The sequence below is a fragment of the Apodemus sylvaticus genome, chromosome 9 (assembly GCF_947179515.1).
Source record: "Apodemus sylvaticus chromosome 9, mApoSyl1.1, whole genome shotgun sequence".
In the NCBI taxonomy this organism is placed as follows: Eukaryota; Metazoa; Chordata; class Mammalia; order Rodentia; family Muridae; genus Apodemus; species Apodemus sylvaticus.
Genome location: NC_067480.1, coordinates 55,355,493 through 55,380,129, shown reverse-complemented (window position 1 = coordinate 55,380,129; position 24,637 = coordinate 55,355,493). Strand labels below are relative to the sequence as shown.

Genomic DNA, 24,637 nt, shown 5'->3' with positions numbered 1-24,637 from the left:
GAATTTCACATTCTTGGTTGCATTTCAAGCTGTCCCTTCTCCCATTGATTAAGGCAGGGCATATTTAGGTAATACTTAGATAAAATGTACTTGTAGCACCCATATGAAAGTTTCTAAGAAGAAATTAGAAAGAGATGGTCAATACCATGGCCCGGTGCCCCACCAAATGTAGGAACTTCTACAGTAGCCCATTTGAACCCGTCTAGGAATGGGGACTTCACACATTAATGATGCCAGGTAACACTAATGACAGCAGCTGGCAGCTTCTAGGTCTAAAGCTTGTTTAACGTTGGGACTTGTATTACTGTGAGAACACTGCTGTTCCATGTAAGCACAAGTGAACAAAACTACTTAAGATGGTTTTCTTCACAGTGCATTGAAATCTTCCTCCTGCCATCAACCTTGCAAAGACCCTTTGTCATGCCATAGAATAAGCTGGTATCTTCGAAGAGATCTTGTATTCAATACAATACTCAAACTCTATTCTTTTCAGGGCTGATGTGGTCCAGTCGTCAACCAAGGCTTCTCATCCTACTAGCTCTCTTCTACCTTGCTGTCCATTTCTTCTAGATGTGGGCTCTTCACTCCGGCATCCTAGGCCCAAGATTCTGAGGGGCAGAGAGCATAGAACTACTTCACTCCCTTGATCATGGGCAGTCTTTATTAGCCAGATTCCATGATGGCCTCCTTTATAAGCCAAGGCCAGCACATGTCTAGTTTGTATATGAAGCCAAATCAACATTTCAGGTCTTTTTCTTAAGACCCACTACAATGCTGGGACCCTTCCCTACCCAAGCAATCAATTCTGTATCAGAGGATTCATTCAGAGGGTTCCACATCTGTCCTTAACGTTGTTGTCGTAAAGTTGTCTTTCCCTCATTATCAAGATGATTTTGATATCCAGTTTTTAATTGTTTGTGAGTCTACTTTCATATTAACTTATCAAGTGGGTGTTTGAGTTTGTGATTTGGTTTGGGCAATGGAACCAGAGTTTCCCATACACTGGGCAAGGACTCTGTCACTGAGTTACCCCCTGCCACCTCCCCTAACCTAACTTTAAACACCTGGATTCTGTTTCTTTCTTCAAGAGACTTCAGCAAGATAATTTTGTTAGTTTTTAAAAATAAAACATCTAGTGTGATGATGTCACTTTTACTTTGCTGTCAAAGAGGATAGAGCAAGGGAATGAATGTCTCAGCCTAGCACCTTAGTGTCGCTCACCACTGGTCTGTTTATTACACATCACAGAAATCCCTTTTATGAGTGAAACAAGGCTGATTTAGAGTTAGTTTTAGGTTACTTTTTTCTTTTGGAAAAAAAAAAGACTGAAAATTGCTTCTTAGCACACTATTCATCTCATTTCTATAGAAACATGTTCTTAAAACAAATCACTGAAGTGACAGGAAATGACTCCTTCCATGTCTCTGCAGCAGGTTGTCTTGTTCACACCTCCTTGGAGAGATAGTACCAGACAGTAAGCTGGCACCTACAGGCAAGCTCCGTGACAGTATCAGTGGCATGACTGTGACAGAGACTGTGTTGACAGCACAGTGTCAACTCTGGATGTGTTTTCTCCAAGCAGAATAGTCTGTTTTATTTAAAAAGTCTTTTTTTTTGTTCCTTTTGCAAAATAATAATAATGATAATAAAAATGATAATACTTGAACCTTTTAGATTAATGCCAAATATCTCTCCAATAACATGCAGTGCTTTCATTACTGCTTTATAGCATTTATGCACAAAATGCTTTTTATATGTTTTCCCCTTTGCCTTGAACTGGATGTCGAAAAGAGTACAAGGTTAGTAGGCATAAGAAACTCAAGTCCATATGGTCAAGGCATGAATCACGCCTTGTTAAAAAAGTAGTACTTATGTTAATGTTTTTGAAGCATTCTCACACATTTCATGTGAAAAAATATGGAAATATACATATTTGTTCATTTTGGGAGATACAGAAATGGACACAAAGAGGTTAAAACACAGCTAACACGTTACCACTTAGAGATGGTCGTTGTGGAAGCTTGGGGTTTGCTTTCCTGATACACATTTTGGGGTGGTTGTAAGAGTACATAGTGTGTGTGTGTGTGTGTGTGTGTGTGTGTGTGTGTGTGTGTGTTCTCAACAAGCCTCATGAAAGACACAGAGGTTAGTGTTGAAGAACCAGTATAGAATAGTAATTAAAAGTGCTTTGGATCCCAAAGGTGTAACTCAAGAGTTCCTAGGTTGAGTCCCTTTCAGTTCTGACACTTTGAGGCTCTAATCTTAGCTATACTAATTATTATTATGTAGCGGCTGCAATTCCAAAACTCTCTAAATCTCCTTGTCCACTTCCATGAAATGGACTGGCCATAGTGCCTATTCATTATTAGAATTAATAAGAGTGTGGCATGTGGTCTATAGTCTGTACCGCTGCATACCTGTGAACTATAGTTATTAGATGAGTTCTTTTTCTTGCTTTATTCACTTAAATTCTAGGATCAAAAATTTTCTTATCAGAAAATATTTGAAAACACTTAGAATGACTGCATACATTTCAATATATGAATATACTTGAATAGTATAATTTCCCTATAGTTTGCTCATTTCTAATTCTTTCCCACCCTAAAGAACACCACAGTTAATGTCCCATACTTTATTTTTGTACATAGACAACAGATTCAAAGATGAATCTACTTCTGATGGCATCTTTATTGAAAGAGAAAAGATTTCAGAATTTTTTTAATGTTTACCAACATTAAACAGATATATGCTGCCAGACACATATAAATCTGTGCCAGATTATATGCTGTGTGTTCTTCACAGAAGCGTTTCCCTTTCACCCTTGCACAGCCTCCCTGAGGGAGCTCTGTCACCCCTAATTTTCAGAAGAAGAAAGTCTGAAGGCAGGCAGGTTGCTTGCCCAGGGTCACAGATAGGTAGTGGAGGTGGAGATCCAGGCAGCTGTCTGGTTTGGAGGCTCAAACTTTTTCCATTCTGCCATACACTCATGCCTGTCTCTTGGATGCCAGCAGAATGAATGGTCACTATTGTGCTTTCTATAAAATGTCACTGGGTGCCACGTAAAAGACAGGACACTTGGCTGGAACTCTTGGCTTGCTCAGTGTAGTTCCTCTTGTGCACGGATGTTCTTATACGTCTTGGAATGGAGCCTCATTTAAATAAGTCGTTAAGTCAAGGGATAGCAGCATAGATGTAATGAGTTAATGAAAGTATCCCATGTGTAGAAGACATCTAGTTAGTCAATGCAACAGAAAGCTTCTTTGCTTTTGTTGTACGGACTAGGTCAGAATCACTAATCTGCCCGGGAATCAGAGTGCTTCACATAAATCAGCTAAGGAATTAAGCAGTAAGAACACTCAAAATAAATTGATACTGTCAAAAGAAATTGCATGTGTTTTTTTTTTTCTTGCTTGTTTGGTATTGATTCACCTTAGCCATAGATGGTACATGCTGAAGGAGGGTTGATAATACTCTGAGTATCAGTAAGGGGGGGGGGGACTTGACGTATATTGGGGTATATCCCCGCCAAAGAACTATTTGTGAGCTGCCAAGTTGCCTTTAAAAAGTCAGCTTTGGGAACATTTGTCTTGGCAGCTTTCAGATCTGACTCACAGCATGCAGTGTGGCAGCCAATCTTGTAGGAAAAGCATATAATTAATATGACGAAGAAGGCACAGGTATTGCCAGTCAATGCCTTACATCTTTCGCTAACAAAGGGGCAGTTGAAGCTACTTTTTAGTAGGGTGATCGTGGTTTGTCATTCTGTAGATTCCTAGTAAAAGTGATCAAGAAAGAAACACTGGTTATAATCTTGCGTATATAAGAGGTGCTTTGCTGTACTGTTTACAGCCAGTTACTGTCTGGTCAGGACAGCTAGCTTTGGCTTTTGGATTCTCAAGGTGTACCATCTCTTGAGCTCACACACTTTTGTCTTGTGATTGTTCTGCTTTCCCCAGTCATTCTCATGCTTGTAAAAGAGAAGCTTCAGAGTCCCAGCAAGCAGAACGGTTTCGGATCCTGACAGAACTTCTTTACCAACGTGGACTGTTGATAATGTCTCCATCCAAAGGAGGTGTTGTAGGTGGGAAGTGCCCAGCCAGTCAACCTTTAGTTCTTTTCTAAAGATTGGACCTGTCACTTAGTCTACCAGACAAAGAGCTGTCCTCCCATGTGCCCCGGGTCCTCGACTCTCCAGTGGGGATGATGGAGATTACAAAGTCACAGATCATTTGAAGGATCAAATATACTGAATGACCCACTTGGCTAACTCAGAAGTTCTTTCATGCTTTGTTTTCTTAGTTACTAGAGGAGCCAATTTAAAATATTTTCAGATGAACAATGGCTGTCTTCATCAAGCATGTGCAGCAAGTATCTCCCCTAGGTCTAACCCACAGGCATTTCTGTCTTTTTGCTCCTTTATTTGATGATACTGTCACAGGCCTTTTCTCTGCCCTAAAACCCCCACTTGCCTAGCTTAGAATCTCTCAAAAGTTGGGTGCTCATTCTTGAAGCACAGCCCTCTGAGAGGGAGACTTAAATTTGAGACTGAGTCTTAAAGCGCAGTCTTTGGAACACATTAAAGTCCTTTGTGAAAGTAGACATTTAAGCTACATCTATAATCACGGAACTCAGGAGGCGGAGTCAGTAAGATCACTCATAAGTTAGAGGCCAACCAAGGGCTAAATAGGAAGTTCCAGGACAGCAAGGCCTACGTAGCAAGACTTCACCTCAAATTTAAAACATAGATATTTGGGTTTACTATGCTGTCCTGAAATAGAAGCAAAGCTGAAATGTTTGATATGCATTTTAGCTTTCAATATAAAAGCTCAAAGAAAAAAGGAAAAAAGTAGGAAGATATTCTAATAAGATGACATTGTAGAAATTGCAGGAGACTGATTATTCAAATAATTGTGCTGCTGAAGGGCAGAAAAGAGATGGAGAAGTTAGGAAGTTTGAGGAAGCCAATCTCTCTCTTTCTCTCTCCCTCCCTCCCTCCCTCCTTCCCTCACCGCCCCTCTCTCTCCTTCCCTTCTTCCTCCGCCTTTATCTCCTTGTACACTGGAGTGACTAGGATAGGATTTGTCCACTGGCCACTCTTGATTGAGCTATATGGTAGGATGTTTATGACGCTGTCTGCAGATAATTAATGGTTGAAATGTGTCTGTGGGGTTCCTCACGGGTGGGAGTCAAGCACTAGATAGGTTAAACAAATTTCTCTGACCCTAGTGAGCTGACACAAGGCCCACAGGGCTTGGGACTTGCGGAGAATGCTTGGTGACACCTAAACCTGCGTGCTGTTCTCATTTTGGAACTGTGTCTGGGTTTTGCTTTTCCTTCCACACAGGAAACTATCATGAAATTCCTTCCTTTGCTTTGGTGCCAAAGCTTCATCTCATCCATTTCTCCAGCATCTATTTCCTGAGTCTGCACTGTACTGGGCCTGGTTAAAGGCCAGGGAGAAAGCAGATGTTGGAAAAGAAGCAAGCATACTTCCGTAGGATGTAAGATATAACTCAGAGTTGAGAAAAGGGAGAGGTGACATTTCTAACTTTTTTCCTTGCTGTACTTTCTACAATAAATTATACTACATAAAATTCTGTAACAGTATTCATTAATGTAGCTGATCCCATTAGGATGAAAATCCTTTTCTTTTCTTTCTTTTTCTTTTCTTTTCTTTTCTTTTCGTTCTTTTTCTTTTTTTACTACGACTCAGGAAGCAGCCACAGTACATAGCTCCAATGTAGCAGACGACTTTGGACAGCCCTTAGGAGTGAGCCAAAATGGGATTTGACTTGTATAGCAAGCTTGTCATGGTTTTTATGTATTTCATTTCTACACATCAACAAACACCTGGATAGTAAAGCCAGTTAAATCAATATTTCTTGCTGTAGTCAACAACAGCACACATCCAAAAGCAACAGACCCCAGCCACCATACACACACACACACACACACACACACACACACACACACACAATATATTATCTCATAAGCCTAGCTGACCAACCTGTCTCCCAGTGGATAGGATGATAACATCAACATATGTTTTAAGAAGAATGTCAAAGAATTGTAATTTTGTTTCTTACCTCGCATTTAAGTACTTGCATGACTTGTTTTGCTCACATCAATTGTAAGAAAATACACAGTGAAGCCCTGGATTACAGTAGCTGTGATTTCTTTCTCGACCCTTCTCCAACTTCTGTCCCAATCTGAGGACTTCTTCCTTGTGGTTTTAACGTGTAAACTAGAATTCCTTCACAATTTCATGCATGCATACGATGTACTTTGATATATTCCCCTCACTATTATTTTTCTTCCCTTCCCCACAAACCACTTTTAGCAGTAAGATCCCCTTCCTACTTTCCCGTCTAATTGTGTGTGCTCCACGACTTTAATTTAAGGTTGTTTGTGGGTTTTTTTCACTTGATCAAGGGTAACTTATCAATTGTGGTACAACCAAGAGATATGACCCTGCATTCCAGCATCCTTTAACTGCCTGAATTTTGTTTAGAAAGTGTGGGGCCTCATAAATTCCATTTAATATATAATGAATGTTGGGCCAGGCCTGTGAGGTCTTATGAAAGGTGCCACTGCTACTGTTGGGGGAGGCTGGAGGTCCTGGACTTGAGGGTCTCAGGAGAGATGACAACGGACCTTGAGATGAGGAGAAGGAGGAAGCCACCATGGGGTAGGTGGGTCATCGCCATGAGGGCTGGCCTGTTGGAGTAGGAGTGGCCTCGGAGGGACATGGCAAGTGATATCTCAGGGGCATCACAGGGAAGTAGACAAAATTATCAGAGGCTTGACATCTGTCCCAGTCTAGTGCTTTAAGGCTTATTATAAATATAAAGGCATTGTGTCTTTTATCTGTGGACTAAATGATTTAAGGTGGGGTAGAAACCACCAGGTAGCATTTATCACCATATTTCCCAGCAGTCCTTCCTCTCTTCCAGCACATAACATTCTTTTCGCCTTCTCTTCCGCCATGTTCTCTGAGCCTTGGAGGGGCGATGCAGTTCTTGGCTGTTCTCAGTGCTCTGACCAGCACTGAGTCTCTGCATTAGCTGCAATCCAGTGCAAACCGAAGCTTCTCCAAAACAAAGTTTTCCTAGCTGGTTCAGTGGACTAGAGTCTTGGCCTGTAGGAATCTAGTGGTTGAAATGGAAAGGACCGTGGGAGGAGCTGAAGCCTCGCTTTCTCTTCAGGATTTTCTTAACTGCTGGAGAATGTCTGTCTGACTCACAGCCTCTCTGTGAACAGCTGGCCCAAGGCATCAGTCTACAGATACCAACATCCTGCTTTATCGTTTGTTATCAGGAAGTCTGTCATCCATGTGCCCCATGGCATGCAGATTATTCTGATTGTACTGGTGTATGCAAGAGGAGCTATTGAGTAATTCTTCAAAGGGCATCAGGGTCAGAACAGGACAGACTGGGATTTGAACCCCAGTGTGTTTGATTCTAAAGCCTTTTCACTTTTTACTACCTGAGATTGTTGTTAATAATATATGAGACTGAAAAAGTTTTTTTTTCAAATCGTTAAAATAATACACACTCATTATAGACAGTTTAGAAAGCAAATTATAGAGAAGAAAACAATTACCTATAATCCTGAATCCTAGGGATAACCGCTACCAAATTTCATCTTTTTGCTCTTCCAGGCTTAAGAAAGCTATAATTTATATGTCTAAATGAGTCCTGGAGCAACGCTGCCCTTGAGGCTGACACATGAGATCAGCCATGTTGCTCTTGCATCAGATGAAGCCCCTTTCAGAGTCTGGTAGGAGTTAAAGCCTCTATGTGTGATTCCCAGGCCTGGGAATAGAAACTACAACGGCAGTGTATCCATTCCTCATATCCTAGCAAAATAATACATGACATGTGCGACCATTTTCTGCCTTCTAGACGTCTGTACTGTAGCTATTTACCATCCCATAAGGAATACCACCTTGTTGTGTCAAAGAACCATAAATATCTTGTGCCAAGTTCAGTTGTAGTGAAGGATTGGATTTACCAAAATGCAGCTCTTCATGTCAACTATTGATGGATATTTTGGGATATGTTTAAAAGCCTTTATTAAAAATTAAATCTATAAATGTTTAATATCTTATTTGACAACTCATTTATTACATTGTCAACACAACAGTGTTTGCCTTTGGTGGTACATAAAGAAAATCAGAAAATTGCTTTTGTCAAAACTTTGAAAAGCATATTTTGAAATCAATTCCTATTTAATGGAGGTATTACACTCGCTGAATTATTCCCCTCCAAGGGGTTCTTGTGAAAGCAAATGGATCTAAGTGTGACGAACTGATCTGTAAATAAAGTCAGTAGCGTCTTATGTTGAAGTAAATGTTTCCCAAAGACACCTCTCTCTGACTCTCTCTCTCTCTCTCTGTCTCTCTCTCACACACACACACACAAACACACACACACACACACACACACAGAGAGAGAGAGAGAGAGAGAGAGAGAGAGAGAGAGAGAGAGACCAAAATGGCCACTGGTATACTTGAAGTCAAGAAGTCCCAGGAGCTCTATCCTGTGGGGTCCTCACCTGACTTATGACCCAGGCATCTCATTAAGTGGTTGTTTTCTGCTTAAGTTTTAACGGGCGTTCTGATCTACCCCATCAGCCTAATCACCTTATCCACCAATTGCTGCACACCTGGGACCCCAGGTCTCCTCAGATTGGTCTTGATTCTCTAGGGCCACCACCAGGGTTCCGAATAGAGCAGGGTGACATGCATGCCTGCCCTCAGACTGCATTCTTCCCTTGTCTTCTGGTTGCCAATATTTCCCATGACAAGAATTGATCATGCTCACAGGGCTGACTATGAAATGTGGCTTGTGTTTTATGTTAATGACTTTGGCACTGTCCTGACATTGTTCATGCCTCTGAAATGTTATATTCTCTTTTGGAAGCTGAATTGTTAGGAGAAAAGATTGAAAGGAAGAGTTGTAGATTAGGGTCTCAGGATGCCCAGGTCAATCTTCTCATGTAAATATGAAACCCGAGATGTTAGGGGAGGGAGAAAGTCCCCGGAGAAGTGGTATCACAGCCAGGGATACCATATCATTTAGTTTTTAAAAAAAATTTATTAAAAATATTTTCATGCAATTCTGATTATTGTTCGCCTTCTCCAACTCTTCCCAGATCTTCCCCACTTCCAAATCCACAGCCTTTCTTTCTCTTTCTCATCGAAATTCAGCTAGGCATCTATAACAACAACAAAAACAACAATAGATTAATAGACACAATTAAAATGGACAAAACAAACAATTGGGAAAAAGAAAGCCAAAGAAAAAACACAATAAACACATACTAATGCTGCGACACAAATGTGTACACGAACACACAAAAACCCTCTTAAAACAAAATTGCAAATCTCTAATACATAAGCAAATGAATATATAAGGGGAAAGAGTTGATCAGACGAAGCACTGTGAGACAAAAAGCTTTCATAGATAGGTTTGAGTTTGTTTTGTGTTGGCTTCTGAGCTTGGGGCTTGTCCTTAAGTGTGGCTTGCATACTTAGTGAGACTCTGTTGGAGAAATCTAATTGTTCCTGTGCAAGTGATTATCAGTTGGAGATAGCTTCTGGGTAAGGGATGGGGGCGTGTGTCTACCTCCTCTGGAGGCACTGGGACTGAAGGGCTCTAGCAGGCCCAGGCATGGCAAACACGGTGCCAGCAGGTTTTGTCTTTTACCTTTTCCCTGCTTGTTAAAAACCCTTAGATTACAGTCCCAAAGCTAGCCACCAAGGTCTAGTCCTTGATTTGGCCACTTCCTTTTTCTGAGACTGACACCAAGGTCCAGGTATCAAAATATTGAATCCCAGCAATCAAAAGCCCCTTTTCGATACCCTACTTAACCTGTCCAATTAAAACTAAACACCTCATCCTAACACAAGGTTTCTTCTTGTACCTTTACATACCACCATTTCCCTCTGGGCCACACCTGTCTCCCCTCTACCCAAAGGGAGTCCTTTATCCCACTCCAGGGTAAATACCCCTTCCCGTTCCCTTTTCTCCCTCATTCTCTTTCTTCTGTCCCTCTAGGCTGGGAACTTGGTCTTGGTGCGTCCTGGGCCAACACTGGTCCTTCCGGGGACTCCATCTAGTTTAGAGGTTGCCACAGAGCTCAGCAGTCATCTTGATCCAGAAGGCCTTGCTTTCTTGGCATCCTCCATTCTCGCTGGCTCTCACCATCTTTCTGTCTCCCCTTCCACTCAGTTCCCCAAAGTCTGAAAGGAGAGAATTAATTGGTGATGAGACCCCATTCAGGACACAGTGTTTCAAGGTCTGTTATCCTCTGCCCATTGTCCAGGTGTGGGTCTCTGCATTTGTCCCATCTGCAGCAGAAAGAAGCTTTTCTGATGATGACTGAGCAGGATACTTACTGATCTGAGTGTAGCAGAGCATTGCTAGGAGTCATTGCTACATTCCTTGAGCCGAACTTGGTTTTCCCCTAGGTCCATGGCCTAGCTAGTCTCAGGTCCTTGAACACCGCAGCAGTGTCAGGTATGGGTTCCATCTCATGGACTAGGCCTTAAATTCCAGTCAGATAGTGGTTGGTTACTCACACAGTTTTTGTGACAGGATCGTACCAGCGTATTTTACATGCAGGTCATCTTTATAGATTATAGAGATTGAAGCTCAGTTGATGTTTACTTTTCTTCTCTGGAAAAGAACCTTCCAGTTCCATGAGTGCGAGTCAGTAGGGGGTGAAGGCTCTAGGTAAGCACCATCGTGTCTTTTCTATGTTTAATGAGTTATGTAGATGTTATCTTCAGTACCAAGGCCTTACCATCAGCTTTTGGGGAGCAACCAATAGCCTTGGCAATAGCCTGAGTTGTTTGGGGGTTCTATAGGGCCTCTGTGGCCACAACTTGACTAGATATAACCCATTCCCAGCATTTGAGGTTTCATTTGGTGTCAAGGGATATCTAGTTCAAACTTTGTCTCCTCTGGTATTCATGGATTCCATTTTAGATTTCTTTCACATACGTATACATTTTAAGAATCTTCTACTGTTTTAGGGTCTCATACAATCCCTCCTTACTCTTAGTTGTCCCTCCCATAGTCTCTCCATTATCCCATCCCCATTTTATCCTTTCAAGCACCTCCTTCCTTCTTGTTCTCCAGGAAGTGGGACAAAGGACTCCCTCTAGATAAAGGGAAGACAGATATGGCACAAAGGAAAATGGCCGTTTATAAAGTTTATAAAGGTCTCATGAAAGTTGACCTTATGACAGTGGAATCTGTGACCTAAGCATGTGAACCCCTACAGAGTGTTCTGAGGATTACTCAGGCACTGGGATTACAAATAAGCATGGAAATGTCGTGGTGTGTGAATGAGTGGTGGGGTGACTTGTAACCTTGGCACATGTCCCTGTGCCTAAGTTGGCTGAGTTCTGTCATTATACATTATAGGCTAAGTCTCGTAGAAGACACTATTATACATCAAAACCAATAGCAAACATTTATTTTCAATTAGTTAGGCAAATACTATGTGACCACATTTTGTCACCGTTAGCTATGTCTACCACATTCTAGTAGTGTTTCAGTAGTCTGACCATTTGACCCTTCTGTGCCTTGTTTATTGGTCTCTGTCAAATGCCAATGATGCCAGTGCCTCCCTTGGAGTACTAACCTGGTTGGTATGTGGGGACAAGTCTCAAAAAAAATCCAGGTACTTTCTGAATTCATAATAAATGCCAGCTATTGTTGTTAAATATCACCATTACACACGCTAGGTGTGTTGAATGCACTGCACGCTTTGCTTATCATGCAACAAAACACTTGGTGAGAAAGCTATTATTATCCCCTCTACTGCTGAGTAAACAGACTCAAATTACTCTGCCTATCCAAGGTTGAATTAAGTCACGCGTGAGGACCAACTCACTATCTGTCAGACTCAAGATTCTGGGGTACGGAGAAAGTATAATGGGGAGTGAATGGGGAGGATGCTGCCAGTGGAGGCCAACCAGTCTGACCCTCCAAATGCTTTTTCTTCCTAGGAGACTCCAGAACCAGGCTGCTTTCAGGAGCATCTCTGTGGATTCCCAGGTAAGTAGAGATGGTCCCCTTTCTCCATGGCGTCTTCCTGTCTTTGTGGATGATGTATCCCTTTACTTCCACCTGACTTCTGCGGAGCTTTGATGGGTAGGGGGCTCTCAGCTGCCTCTTAAAGTTTCAGGCTAGAGTTGTCACTAAAGTGTAAGTGCAACCATGTGGCCAATGGATCTGAGCCACTCCTGTTCCACCCACATTCCCCTGTCCATCTATATCATCCTTCCCACCCACACCCCCTCCCAAACTACATCAGTGTTTCCATGGTTATTGTTAGAATAGCGTCATGTAAGATACTTTGGAGTACCACAAAAAGGGAAAAAAAAAACAAAGTCTTATAGGCATCCTTGTAAATTGGAAGGGTATTGAGAGTTATGAGCACTGGGCTCTGGAGCCAGACCTCCTGGCTTCCCACTGTGGCAGTGACAGCCCTTGTACTGCTGTTGAAGACAATCCCCAGTGAGTCTGGAAGTCTGACTGTCAGTTGTAGTTCCTGTCAGCCTGGACCGGGAGCAGAAGACTGAGTCAGCCAGCCTGGCCTTGCCTCCAGCCTCCAGCTGATTAATAATGGCATGGTCTTATTTCTCATTCTTCTGAGCCTCAGTTTTCTCCTCTCTGGTATATGGACATATAACCACACCACTCTGAACATCCCTGATCTCATCTGAGATACGATAATCAGTCATCTTCAGAGGTGTTGGCTAGCTCAAGGTCATCATAAAGGAAACTACCTCCAATGAAATGCTGACTGTTGTCAGGTATGGTGGTGCAATCCTTACTCTCAGTCCTTCAGAAGATGTAGAGGCAGGTGGGTGGATCTCTTGTGAGTTCAAGACCAGCCAGGGCCACAATGGGAGACCCCCACCTCAAACAAACCAACAAACAAACAAAAACAACAAAATGTTAACTGTTTCAATAGTTATTCACATGTGAATGATTATGTCAGAAGTCTTTGTAGACAGAAAGCAGATTGCATCAGCTTCCATACATTCTCTGATATTCCCCAACGGTCTATATTCCACATGGAAAGGTTTTTGGTCTTGAAATTTAAAAAAAAAAAAGTCACAACTCCCAAATTGACACAGTCCAGTGAAGCAAGCCGAGGTGCCTCCTAGGTTTTACATTAGTGTTTAAACTTGATTCTTTTTCCATAATCCGGGAACTTCAGGAAGATGACCGTAACTCTGAAAAGAGTCATTGACTCTGGGGGGCGTTGGTCATAATCCATGCATGATTTCGGATGTTTGACTTCCTTGTGTATGAGTCACCATGAAAGGACTTTGTATTTGCTGAAAGAGAAGTATTACAGTAAAAACGGGATGAACTATTTCTGTGTCCACACGTATGTACATTGTGTATGAACACGAGAAGTACATGAACACAAACTCCTCCCCCCTCTGTTTAGTTGTCTTTTGCTTACGCAACTGCAGAGTTATAACGTAAATCCTGGCAGCCTTCTCCTCACCAGACAAGCAAGGACACAGTCAATCCCTGTTTCCTCGGAGTGAACACCAGATAATCAAAAACTCTGATTATTCTGCTGGAAGGCAACAGCCTGATGGAAGGATGTACCAATTGAAAACAATTCTGATCATATTTTTGTCAGGAGGATGAGATGCCTCCAGCTGTCTGCCACTAATCATATTAGAGGCGGGAAGCCGGAGAGCTTTGGCCTGAAAAGATTGCTCTAATCGCGTGTTGGAACACTACTTCTCCTGACTGTTTACCCCAGAACGGTGACATTAGACATCCCTCTGTAACAGGTCTTACCAGTTTGTAGTTGTCTAAAACATATGCCACATGAGCACACTTAAGGAATTTTCTAATTACCGCTCAAAAGCTCTGCTTTCTGTCTTTTTATGCTGGTACGGCAGGCCTGGCTGATTGAAGTGATTTCTCCCTCAGCATAATCCCGTTGCCAGCAGTTACAAAAAGACTGCAAAGATGGTAAATGAAACCCACGATAACTGAAGAGATGTCCGAATTCAATTAGGAAGAGGTCTTTCCCAGGTGAACACACGAGCCATCTAAATCCACTTTAATTGTGAGCTGGGGTACTTATCTGGTCATGTTTATTTTGGAGCCAAGTGCCAAAGCTGGATTTAGACCAGAGTTCCAGATCTTCGAGCCCTAATCACTAGTTTGGGTACCCATTGAATCCCTTAATTCATTTCATAATTAGTTCTCCCAGAATTGGAGGGTTGCTTAGTTACAGCCATCGCAATTTTCTCATAAATCTGAATAAATGTATGTAGATTTCCCTCCCAAGGTTCACATACTATTCCCTGATCTTGAAGATCTATTGTTATCAAAATAACAATAACAATGTCAACAGCAATGAAACTAACATTTTGTAAGGTGATAATGCATAGCAAGCAGTCTAAGGTTCAAAGAGGTATGGCTTTTAAAAATGGTATTTCTTCCATATGAACACTTTGCCTGCATGCGTGTGTACCTGAGTCTACATTGCCCATGGAGGCCAAAAGTTAGGTTTCCCTGGAGCTACGGACACTTAGGAGCTACCAAGTGAGTGGTGCTGGGAACTGAACCCTGAGACATCTCACCAGCCTGAGGTAGCCTCAAGTCACAGACATAGGAACTTACTTTCTCTTACTGCACCTCAGTTTCTTCTTATCTGATAGCAGGAGTAGCAGTATCTGCTTTATCAAATTGCTTTGACAGACTAGTGTAGGTAATGTATAGGCATGTGAATAGTGTGTGGAAAGTTTTGGGCACAGGGATGGTGTGAGTTGCTGTTTGTCATCAAGAAGGCAGTGATACTCTGGTAGGCATGTTTTGTGGATGCTACACTATCGACAGATAGGTCCCATTTCTGCACTCCTACACTCTATAGTAATCAAAACACTGAAGACTTGGAAGTTGGACTTAATCCTTTTAAGATTAATCTTTTATTATTTGTGATTACATCCCTTAATTTGGCTACAGAAGTAACATTTATTTCTATTTTACAGCCTTGATTTGTGTTAAGTTGAAACTCTTTTGATGCAGAATTGCTTTAAATTTTGAAAGAAACTTTTCTTCTTTCAGTATGTGCAATATTGACCCTATCCAAAAGAAAAATACTCTTATGTAAAAATGTGTGAGTGGGGGTGGGGAGACTGATTTGGGGGGAGCAGCTCAATCTATGGAGAATCACAGACTTAAGAGAATAAGTTAAGATGTAGCTAGTGCCGTAGCTTATATTTGGTCAATGGCAGGAGTTAAAGTCTGCAGAAAGATAAATGTAGAAATTAAATGACCTTTCTTCAAAGCTGTATAAGAACTAGTTAATATTAAAATTGATTGGCAAGAGACACATTGGAATTAATTTCCTTTAGAATTTCACTTAGGATCCTTAAAACTACCTCTCTCTCTACCACTACCTCTGCCCCCAAGTGCTCAATGTGTGTGTATGTGTGTGTGTGTGTGTGTGTGTGTGTGTGTGTGTATGTGTGCGCACGCATGTGTAAGTCTGTGTGTGTGTGTGTGTGTGTGTGTGTCTATGTCAATGTATTCTCATGAAGTATATATTCAAGTGCATGTGTTAACAGTATGGTCATATTGAAATACTGTATCGAAATGGAAGAACTAACAATAGCTATAAAATGAACTACCTACAGACATGATATTGAAAGAATATACAAAAGAATGTTATCATATAGAAAGAACTACATTTATGTGAAGCATAAAAATAGAAAAAAAGAACTAAGCTGTTACTCAAGTATGCATACATCAGTGCTAAAACTCTAAAGAAAACCCCAAATAAAACTGCTCACAAGTATGCTGCATACTCGTCATCCCAGCAGAGCCAGCCAAGCTCCGGGCCCATTGGTTGGCAGCCTAGTCGATTTGGTGAGCGCCAGGCCAATCTGAGACCCTGCTTCAGAATCAAAGCAAAAAAGGTGGAGGGTGTCTTCTCTAATAAGGCATCACTGTTGATGTGATTAAACAATAATGGCTTTCAGATGCTGGGGTGAGGGGTTCCCTAGTTTGAAGCTTCTCAAGAGAGAATTTAATTGATTCAACTCAGATTGATTGGCCTCGATTTAACCTGCCAGCCTCAGCTGAGGGACATTGTCACGCAACATGAATGCAGTGCTTGGAGTTCTCACCCGGCACATCTTAGCCATCTTACAAAATTTCAGGATGCCCATGATCTTTATCCTTCGAGTGGTACTGATGTGACATGGTTGCTAATGGCTCCACTTTACTTAGGGAATGTTAATAAAATAATAACCACAGATACATTGGGAATGTTGTTTTTAAATAAGTTACAGCATCCCATAACTGAGTCTGGGCTTCTCATTCTCTTTCTGATGCGGACACTGGGTTTCAAATCACTCTCAGTAGTTTCTAGAATGGTCCTGGAATAACTCGTGAAGCTTCCTGGAGGTGGGTTACCATCTCAAAAGTTTGCCTTTACTTCCACATCAAAATTCTCATTTACCGCTTGTGAAGAAGGAGGCATTGGTCCAAATTTAACATTCCTAGTGGTGGCTTACCCTAAAACTTTAGCCAAAGGCAAAGAAGATAAGATAGGCACATAGAGACTTCATATCACAGGTCATAGCTCCGTGATCTTGACGGTCTTCTCTGGTGAAGTGTGAATAACTCCTTGTCACTCCTAGGCAGAGGTCTGTCATGTACAGCCGTTCCTCACATCGAATCGCCGAAGGATCCAATACATAGCACCTGTTATGCCCTGGCTCAAGCAATTACTTGTACTATACCAAGAATGCAAGTCCTGAAAGTGTGCACATCAGCAAAATATGTGTATTTTCCAAAACAAGTCAAATGTTTTCAAATATTTACGTAAACAGTATCTTAAATTGATTTGGGGTGTGGGAGCATTCAGTTTCAACATTTAAGAGCACCAAAATCTGTTGTTTGCCAAGTATGTATACATGTAAAATAGCCAGATTCTATATTGTTTGTCTTTCTCTAAACAGGGATGTTTTTTCTGAGAAAGCATACCACCAAAGAAGCAGATGATGCCAAATACTCCCTCTGTTTCCATTGCCCGGAGGGTAGAGCTGTACCGTCATCCCTTGTCCATACTTCACAGCCAGCTCTCCCCATACACTGTCAACGCAGAGCCTCACACTAGTTACAAGAATGGTTTGCTTGGCTGTTTTAGGAACCGAGCCTTGAAAGTCTGAGCTCCTGTGGGAATCTGGCTGCCAGAGGTTTGCAGGTGTTCTGACTTATGCTTTGAGAGGCCAGCCCCAGCAAGAACTTGCTGTTTTTCCGGTCTGTGATGGAAAGGTTCTGCACCCTGGGTCTCTAATCCTTGGTATTTGGAGGTTACTTATGAGGGAAATGAAAGGGAGGGTAGAGCATTCTCAGAGGTTAACCTTTGAACTCTGGGCCACCCGTAGTCAGTAGCAAGGCACTTTAGTGGTTTTGTTCTAACCCTGTGCTCTCTTAGCTGTGGAAGCTGACAGGGTGCCAATAAAAGGCCTACTTGCATTCCTTGGTGCTGAGGGGGGGAAAATCTCTAAGGAATGTTCTTTTTTCTTTCAAAGTACCTACAAATTAACATTTGGGGGCATAAAAATAGTTTATAAAGCTTGCAAAATTTTCTGAAAATAAAAACTTGAAGAGCGCTCTGGGCATTTGTGGCTTGCTCAGAACAGTCACGAGAGGAGGGGATGTGTAGCCCTGTCCCGTAAGAGCTAGCTCTGGCTACCAGCTGGTGGTCCCCTTCCTTCCCTGTGCTCTGTTCAGGGATAGAGCTTAATGGTAGGACCCAGCATAGCAGCTACCCTAAGGCACACTAGCGACTGACGTTGTTTGTGTTTTAGTCCATGTCCTCCCAGCGCTACGCCCACTGTCTGGAGCACACAAATACTTCACCACTACACCCATCAGTGCGAATGAATATATTCACGTCAACCCAGCTGTGATGTGTGTGCTGGAGAGGAATAGATGACTCTGAACCAGATTAACTCTGGAATTAGGAGCCAACTTGGGTAGATAGAGATCATCCAACCTGTGGAGCTGGACAATTAAGAAACAAGTAACCATTGGGGTAACATGAAAGTCACAGCTAGTGGGCTGTAAAGGACCCGTTGGAGGTCCAGGCCAAGTAACACGTGGTATGAAGGTCGAGGGGAACTCCTTTGCTTCATTTCTTCTCTCCCAGGGCCAGGCATCTTCAGGGTGTATACCACTAGTCAGTCACACAAAGCCAGTGACCAAATGAGGGTAGCTCTGCATACGTTTCTCATTAAAGTCCACAGAAGGAGCACATCAGGGCACATGCCCTCCTGACTGTAGATCAGAGCGTTCTTTCTATATCAGGGACAGAAGGTTTAACAAAGATTCAAGTATGAAGAATATACGTCACCCTCCAAGTGTACCAAACTGTGTCAGCCAGAAACCTGTTCCTTAGGGGATACAACTTCCTCCTTTTCCTAGATTAAAAAATGAACTGTTGACTCTCAACAATACATGCTATTATCTTACAGAGAGCAAAGAGTAAATAAAGACACTTGCTTAATGAAATAACAGTTCATTTTAACTTAATGGAAGTAATTTTTTTTTCTGTGCTCCGTTATAGAAATAGGCCACCATCAGCTTTTCTGCCATTCTTCATAACCTTGTATTGTGCTTCCTGTTTATGATGTTTTTAAAGAGCCTTCAGGGACATTCTTTAATACTTTCCCTTTAACATAATTATTCATCTATATCATCCCCCCTCAGAATGTGTGAGTATTCGGAGAAGGTTCTTAATGAGATATGGTTAATGATCTGGGCAAGGCATCACCTGGCTTAGCTAACATAAATTATATTTAATTAGTCATTCTACAGAAGTAGATACCTTAGAATAGATGGAGTACCCAAACCACGGTTTGCTTTTTATGTATCATAGTCATAAATAAGATTCTTTTTAAAATTTTTATTATGTATCTTTAAGTGTATCTTTTATTATGTATCTTTCCCCTGCCTGTGTGTCTGCCCACCACATGTGTGCAGTACCGGCAGAGGCCAAAGCAGTGTCGGGTGCCCTGGGATTGTAGTTACAGTTGCTTACCAGTGCTCTTAACCACCAAGCCATCTCTCCAGCCCCACAAATAAGTCTCTATGAGTAGTATTTGGGGATTTTAAGGGCTTGTCTGGGAGCCAGGGAGCCAAACAGTTGAGTACCTGCCTTATAATCGTGAAGAGTTGAATTTAACCCTGAAAACACAAATAAGACAGCCAGGTGTGTGGTGCGAGTGTGTCATCCTAGCAGGCAGGCAAACCCTGGCGCTCATTAGTCAGCAAGCCTGTTTGCTGAGCTCCAGGCCAAACAGAGACCCTGTCTCAAAACACAGGAGTGACTGCCAAGGTTGGCCTGTTGCTTCCACACAAACAGGGCAGGCACACATGCCCCTCCCCTTGCACATATGTTCCGCCTTCCACATGCACAGAACGCGTGTGTAGTAGCAAGGGACTTGAGTCATTGACTGTGGATGTGGCCCTAGAATGTATAAGACTCCAGTTCAGTCTCAGGCACCGCCTCACATAAGCCAGAGCAAAGGGAGAGAAAATAACACAAGAACTTTGTCCTGTTCGGGTGATTCTTGCAAAATATCCGTGAGGAGCAGTCTGGGCATCTTGGCTCTGTTCCTGCTTAAAGCACGCTCCGTTTGCACATGTGACCCTGTGGCAGAGGGGCCGAGACACTCCAGCAGGGGCTTCCACATTCCGCTCATCCTTTCAGACCACATTCATTCTTTCCTATGATGCTTTGGCTGAAGCATCATTCATTCCTTGGACAGAACCTTGAGGATACATTACCAGTGTGCACATGGCAGCTGTGAGTCCCGTGGCTGCCTGACCCATCCATCACCCACGTGACAGAGACATCACAAGGGTGGTTCTCCTGTGGTCTCTCCTCCCTCTCTTCTCTTCTCTTCTCTTCTCTTCTCTTCTCTTCTCTTCTCTTCTCTTCTCTTCTCTTCTCCTTTTCTCTTCTTCCCCCTCCTCTCCCCTCCCGTCCCCTTTCTTCTCCCCACCCCCATCCTGCCCTGGCTCTCCTGTTTTGGTATAATCTTTAAGTTGGTTCTCATTTTATGATTACTCACTTTACTGTGGTTTTTCTATCCATCCTGTCTTCTGAGTCTCTCTGCTGCTCCCTGTCCCCGGTGTCACCTGGGTCTCTCTGCTGCTCCCTGTCCCCAGTGTCACCTGGGTCTCTCTGCTGCTCCCTGTCCCCAGTGTGTCACCTGGTCTCTCTGCTGCTCCCTGTCCCCAGTGTCACCTGGATCTCTCTGCTGCTCCCTGTCCCCAGTGTCACCTGGGTCTGCTGCTTCCTGCCCCCAGTGTCACCTGGGCCTCTCTGCTGTTCCCTGTCCCCAGTGTCACCTGGGTCTCTCTGCTGCTTTCTGTCCCCAGTGTCACCTGGGTCTCTCTGCTGCTCCCTGTCCCCAGTGTCACCTGGGTCTGCTGCTTCCTGTCCCCAGTGTCATCTGGGCCTCTGCTGCTCCCTGTCTCCAGTGTCACCTGCTTCTTATTTTATCTTTTCCATCCCCACTGCTCCAAAGACACCAGAAACAAGTGTCCTGTTCGCTGGGGTGCTGCGGCCCCTGTTCGCTGGGGTGCTGCGGCCCCTGTTCGCTGGGGTGCTGCTGCTGGCTCCCAGCCCGGCCTTCCCTGGCTGAGGCCCTCTTTCCCACAGCACTCAGAGGTACCAGCTGCACCTGCGTGCTGTGCCCCTCAGAGTGCTCAGAGGGAGTGGTGTAGCCCTTCCCCTACAGACTCCTCCAGAGAGGCTCTGCTCTGTGTGAGTGAGGAGACAGCCATGGGAAGCAGGCTCCGACAGCCACCACCGGATACATTTAGCGCGGCCCGAAATGCCTACAAGTACTTAAGTTGCACATGAGATTTTATCGAAACAGAAAGAAATGGGGTCCTCTCAAGAAGCCACACTGGAACTCTTGCCCCGGCTCTTCCGCTTGAGTCATTATGTCCAACTAGAGGTTTCCTTTTACCATGCGATTTACTTTTGTGGAAAAAAATAGATAATCTGTCCACTGATAAAGTTATGAATCGGAGGAGCAGCATCATTGTTACAGATAAGAATTCCTCCTCTGGCTGTAAACTGTGTAACTCTGGGGATGTTTCCTGGGTATCTGGATGCAGGCCTTTGTGTGAGTGGCTGATTTGACTCCACTACAGCTGCCTTAATATATGAACACAGCTAGTGCTTGTGACGCACCCAGTGGGTGGGCACTATCAATATTGTCTGTTTTACAGGCGTTGGCATGTGCCAATGCATAGCAGGCTGTGGTGCCATGTGTAGGGTCACTTACGCGCAGAGCCCGAACTCAAAACCACACCACCTAACCTCACTGTCGGTGTTGTTGTGTATTGTTTTGTTTTGCTGGGGGGTGTGGGGGGGGGATCCTTGTAGCATAGGTTGCCCTGTAACTTGCTGAGGATAACCTTGAACTCCTGACCTCTAATCTCTGCCTCCTGAGTGCTAAGTGCTGAGTTTGCAAGCATATACCCACATTTGTGACCATTATACTACACTTCCTGAATGATTCTCTGAAGAGACGACAAGAAGGCCTACTAAATTGTAAGAACCAAAAAATTATAAAGCATAAGGATTACGTGTAAGCTGGATATCAACGTGCTATTTTGTATTAGAGGAGTCTTGTGACTGTGTTTGACCTGTGCTACTTCAACAGACGGCTAAGTCAGACGAGGTAGAAAGGAAGACATGTTTACCTTAAAGTTGCAAAAGGCTTTCATAATGAGGCTGATCCTTTGCCCCAAAACAATGCCATTTGGAAGTGGTTAGATAGAGTGAAACTAACTATACTATTTGTAGCGTGACAAACAAGTTCAAAGCCATGGCTTTCCTTTAATCCCGCCCCCACTAGTGGAACACTTGACCCTTCTTTCTTGTTCTTAAATCATGCAAAAGAAAATTTCTTCTAAGCATCCATTTAGCATATGCAGTGAACTTGCCATTGGCTGTCCTTCTGCGTGGAGACAGGATTTGGGGACGTGTCCCTGACTACAGCTGTGAAGCACTGAAAGAGACAAGGTCCTAGGCGAGGGTCAGGCCAGTGGGAAAGAGGTGGCTAAGAATTCCAAAGATGGGGATTCACAGAAGCCACAAACCAATCACTATCATCACCACCATCATCATCACTATTGCCACCACCATCACCACTACCATTACCATCAGCGGTGGTGGCGGCGGCGGCGGCGCGTCGTCGTCGCCTTCTTCTTCTTCTTCTTCTTCTTCTTCTTCTTCTTCTTCTTCTTCTTCTTCTTCTTCTTCTTCTTCTTCTTCTTCTTCTTCTTCTTCTTCTTCTCTCAAAATGTGGAACCAGAGACCAGACCCAGTACCACAGAAAAGTCTGGTTGGTTTGGAAGTCAGGGGCCTGAGAGGAAAGAGCCCCATAGGAAACTGGCCACTTCCTTGTCAGGACTTACAGGAGAACAAGCATCCTTTTGCCTTCCCACGAGGACCCCCTCCCTGCACTCTTTCATTACCTCCCTGTCTTCCTGAAGCAGGCTGCAGGACACCTGGGCTGCTACCTTCCCTTTGGAGGGAGTGACTAGCCCAGAGGTCTGACTTTGTGATTCTTTTATGCTTTTATGCATCCTGGGTTCTGAGTTCTGCTTTTTGTTTTTTGTTTTTTAAATAGAACTGGTATTGCATACCTAAAATCGCAGTCTGTTTGGCAGGTTTTCCCAGCAGGGTTTGTGATCCTGATGAGTTATTTGCCTCCTCGTCTTTTCTGGTTAAGAACAATATCTTTGCTATTCAGTCTCCAAATATAGCAAGCAGTTATGATGGGAGAATGCCCTTATGTTAGGAGAGGAGTTGGCAGCCTCAGTGATGAGAAACGTCCAATTTAGAAAACATGCTTAGAAGGAAAGGCTGCGGGCAGTTGGTTTTGGAATTAGGTAGAATCGAAATGAATAAACAGAAAATTCAAAGCGAACGTGAGATCTGATACAACATTCTATCCACTCTAGTTCCACAAGTATTTGTTGATTTTTTTTTTTGCTTAAATTTCAGATGTCATTTCTATCACTTCATTAAAATGTCAAGCTGCAAATTCATTCCGGCCTCTAATTGGAAGTACAGCTTGGATGAAGATCGTGTGGTTGATCATGTGTAATCAGGACCTGTCAGTAGTGGAGCAGGGACTTCCTGCTTTAAATGCCTTTTCAAATGGTCCTAGGGAGATGGTTCACCTGGGGAAGTGATTTTACACAAGTGTGATGACCAGAGTTCAATCCCCAGCACATGTGCAGAAGCTGGGTAAGGAGGCATGTGCTCCTAACCCTCGCTCTGAAGAGGCAAAGACAGAAGAATCCATGGGGTTTGCTAGCTAGCTTGGTTAGGTGAATCCGTGCCATGTTCAGTGAGATATTTTATCTCAAAAAATAAGGTAGAGAAGTGACTGGAGAAATATCTTGCCTCTGTGTATACAAACACGTGTATATAAGCACACACACACACAGAGAGAGAGAGAGAAAGAGAGAGAGAGAGAGAGAGAGAGAGAGAGAGAGAGAGAGAGAGAGAGAGAGAGATGAAGGAGAATATGAGTGTATACTGATTAGTGTATAAGAAACGCACTTAGCACAGAGGATGGAAGATGATATCTCATCCCAAAGAAAGAGCTCAATGGAATGCACTTCCATTGAAGTCTCCCTTTATCTATGGAAAATATACTTCTGTAGATGCTCCAAACCTTGGAATAATGCCAAACCAAATGTATGCAGTTTCTTCCTGTGTGTATAGACCTTTAATACATTTTAATTTATAAATTATGAGAGATTATTAGCAACAGCTAATAACAAAAATATTCTTTTTTTTAAATGATTTCATTTTATTATTTTGTATGTATGGGTGTCTTGTCTGTTTGTATGTCTGTACAGCACACCCATGCAGTGACCGTAGAGACTTCAGAACAGGGCATCAGATCCTCTGGGACTAGAGTTATAAATGGTGGGCCTGGGGTCAGACCTAGGTCCTTTGGAAGAGCAGCCACTGCCGTCATCCCTCTGAACCATCTCGGCCTCCAAAGCGACAATCTTAATGATATGCTGTAATAAGTTGCTCTCTCTCAGAATGACTTCGTGTTCTGTGCTTGCCATTCTTGGGATGTGAACTGGCACCGTCGCTGTGCTGAGAGGAGGAGAAGACAGAGACACTGTGACCTAGCAATAGAGTCCTGTGTGAGGGTTACTGGATCACGGGGGCTGCAGTGGCCCCAGCTGATCATGGAGACCCAGGACTAGTGATTAATGGCAGGCAGGGCTGCATTTGCAGCATGAGTGCTTGGGGAAGTTGACATTCTCAGCCACAGGAGCTCAGGGTGGCATGAGGCCCAGACTATTATGGGTTGTTAACTGATGACATTTTTGCTTTAAAGTCTTTGGGAAGATGGCTGACCGTGAGTAACCGACACTAGGGCAAGAGACTTTTCCATGCGTTAGTCGTAGCCAGAGTGTGCATAGAATGTGTGTGCTGTGATTCCATCTCACCTATGAAACTGCAGCTCATATTCAATACAATTGTAGATCTCGGCATGTCTGTGACCTTT

General features: G+C 43.2%; 1 protein-coding gene across 6 annotated transcripts in view; it reads left to right on the top strand.

Moving 5' to 3' along the window:
* Spats2l (spermatogenesis associated serine rich 2 like) overlaps positions 1–24,637 on the top strand; it is a 173,521-nt gene that overhangs the window by 13,607 nt on the left and 135,277 nt on the right. For all 6 annotated transcript variants that reach the window (XM_052193225.1, XM_052193224.1, XM_052193226.1 and 3 more), the window contains exon 2: positions 12,023–12,071. The gene's annotated coding sequence lies outside the window, so the exon portion shown is untranslated. The remainder of the gene's footprint in view (positions 1–12,022; positions 12,072–24,637) is intronic.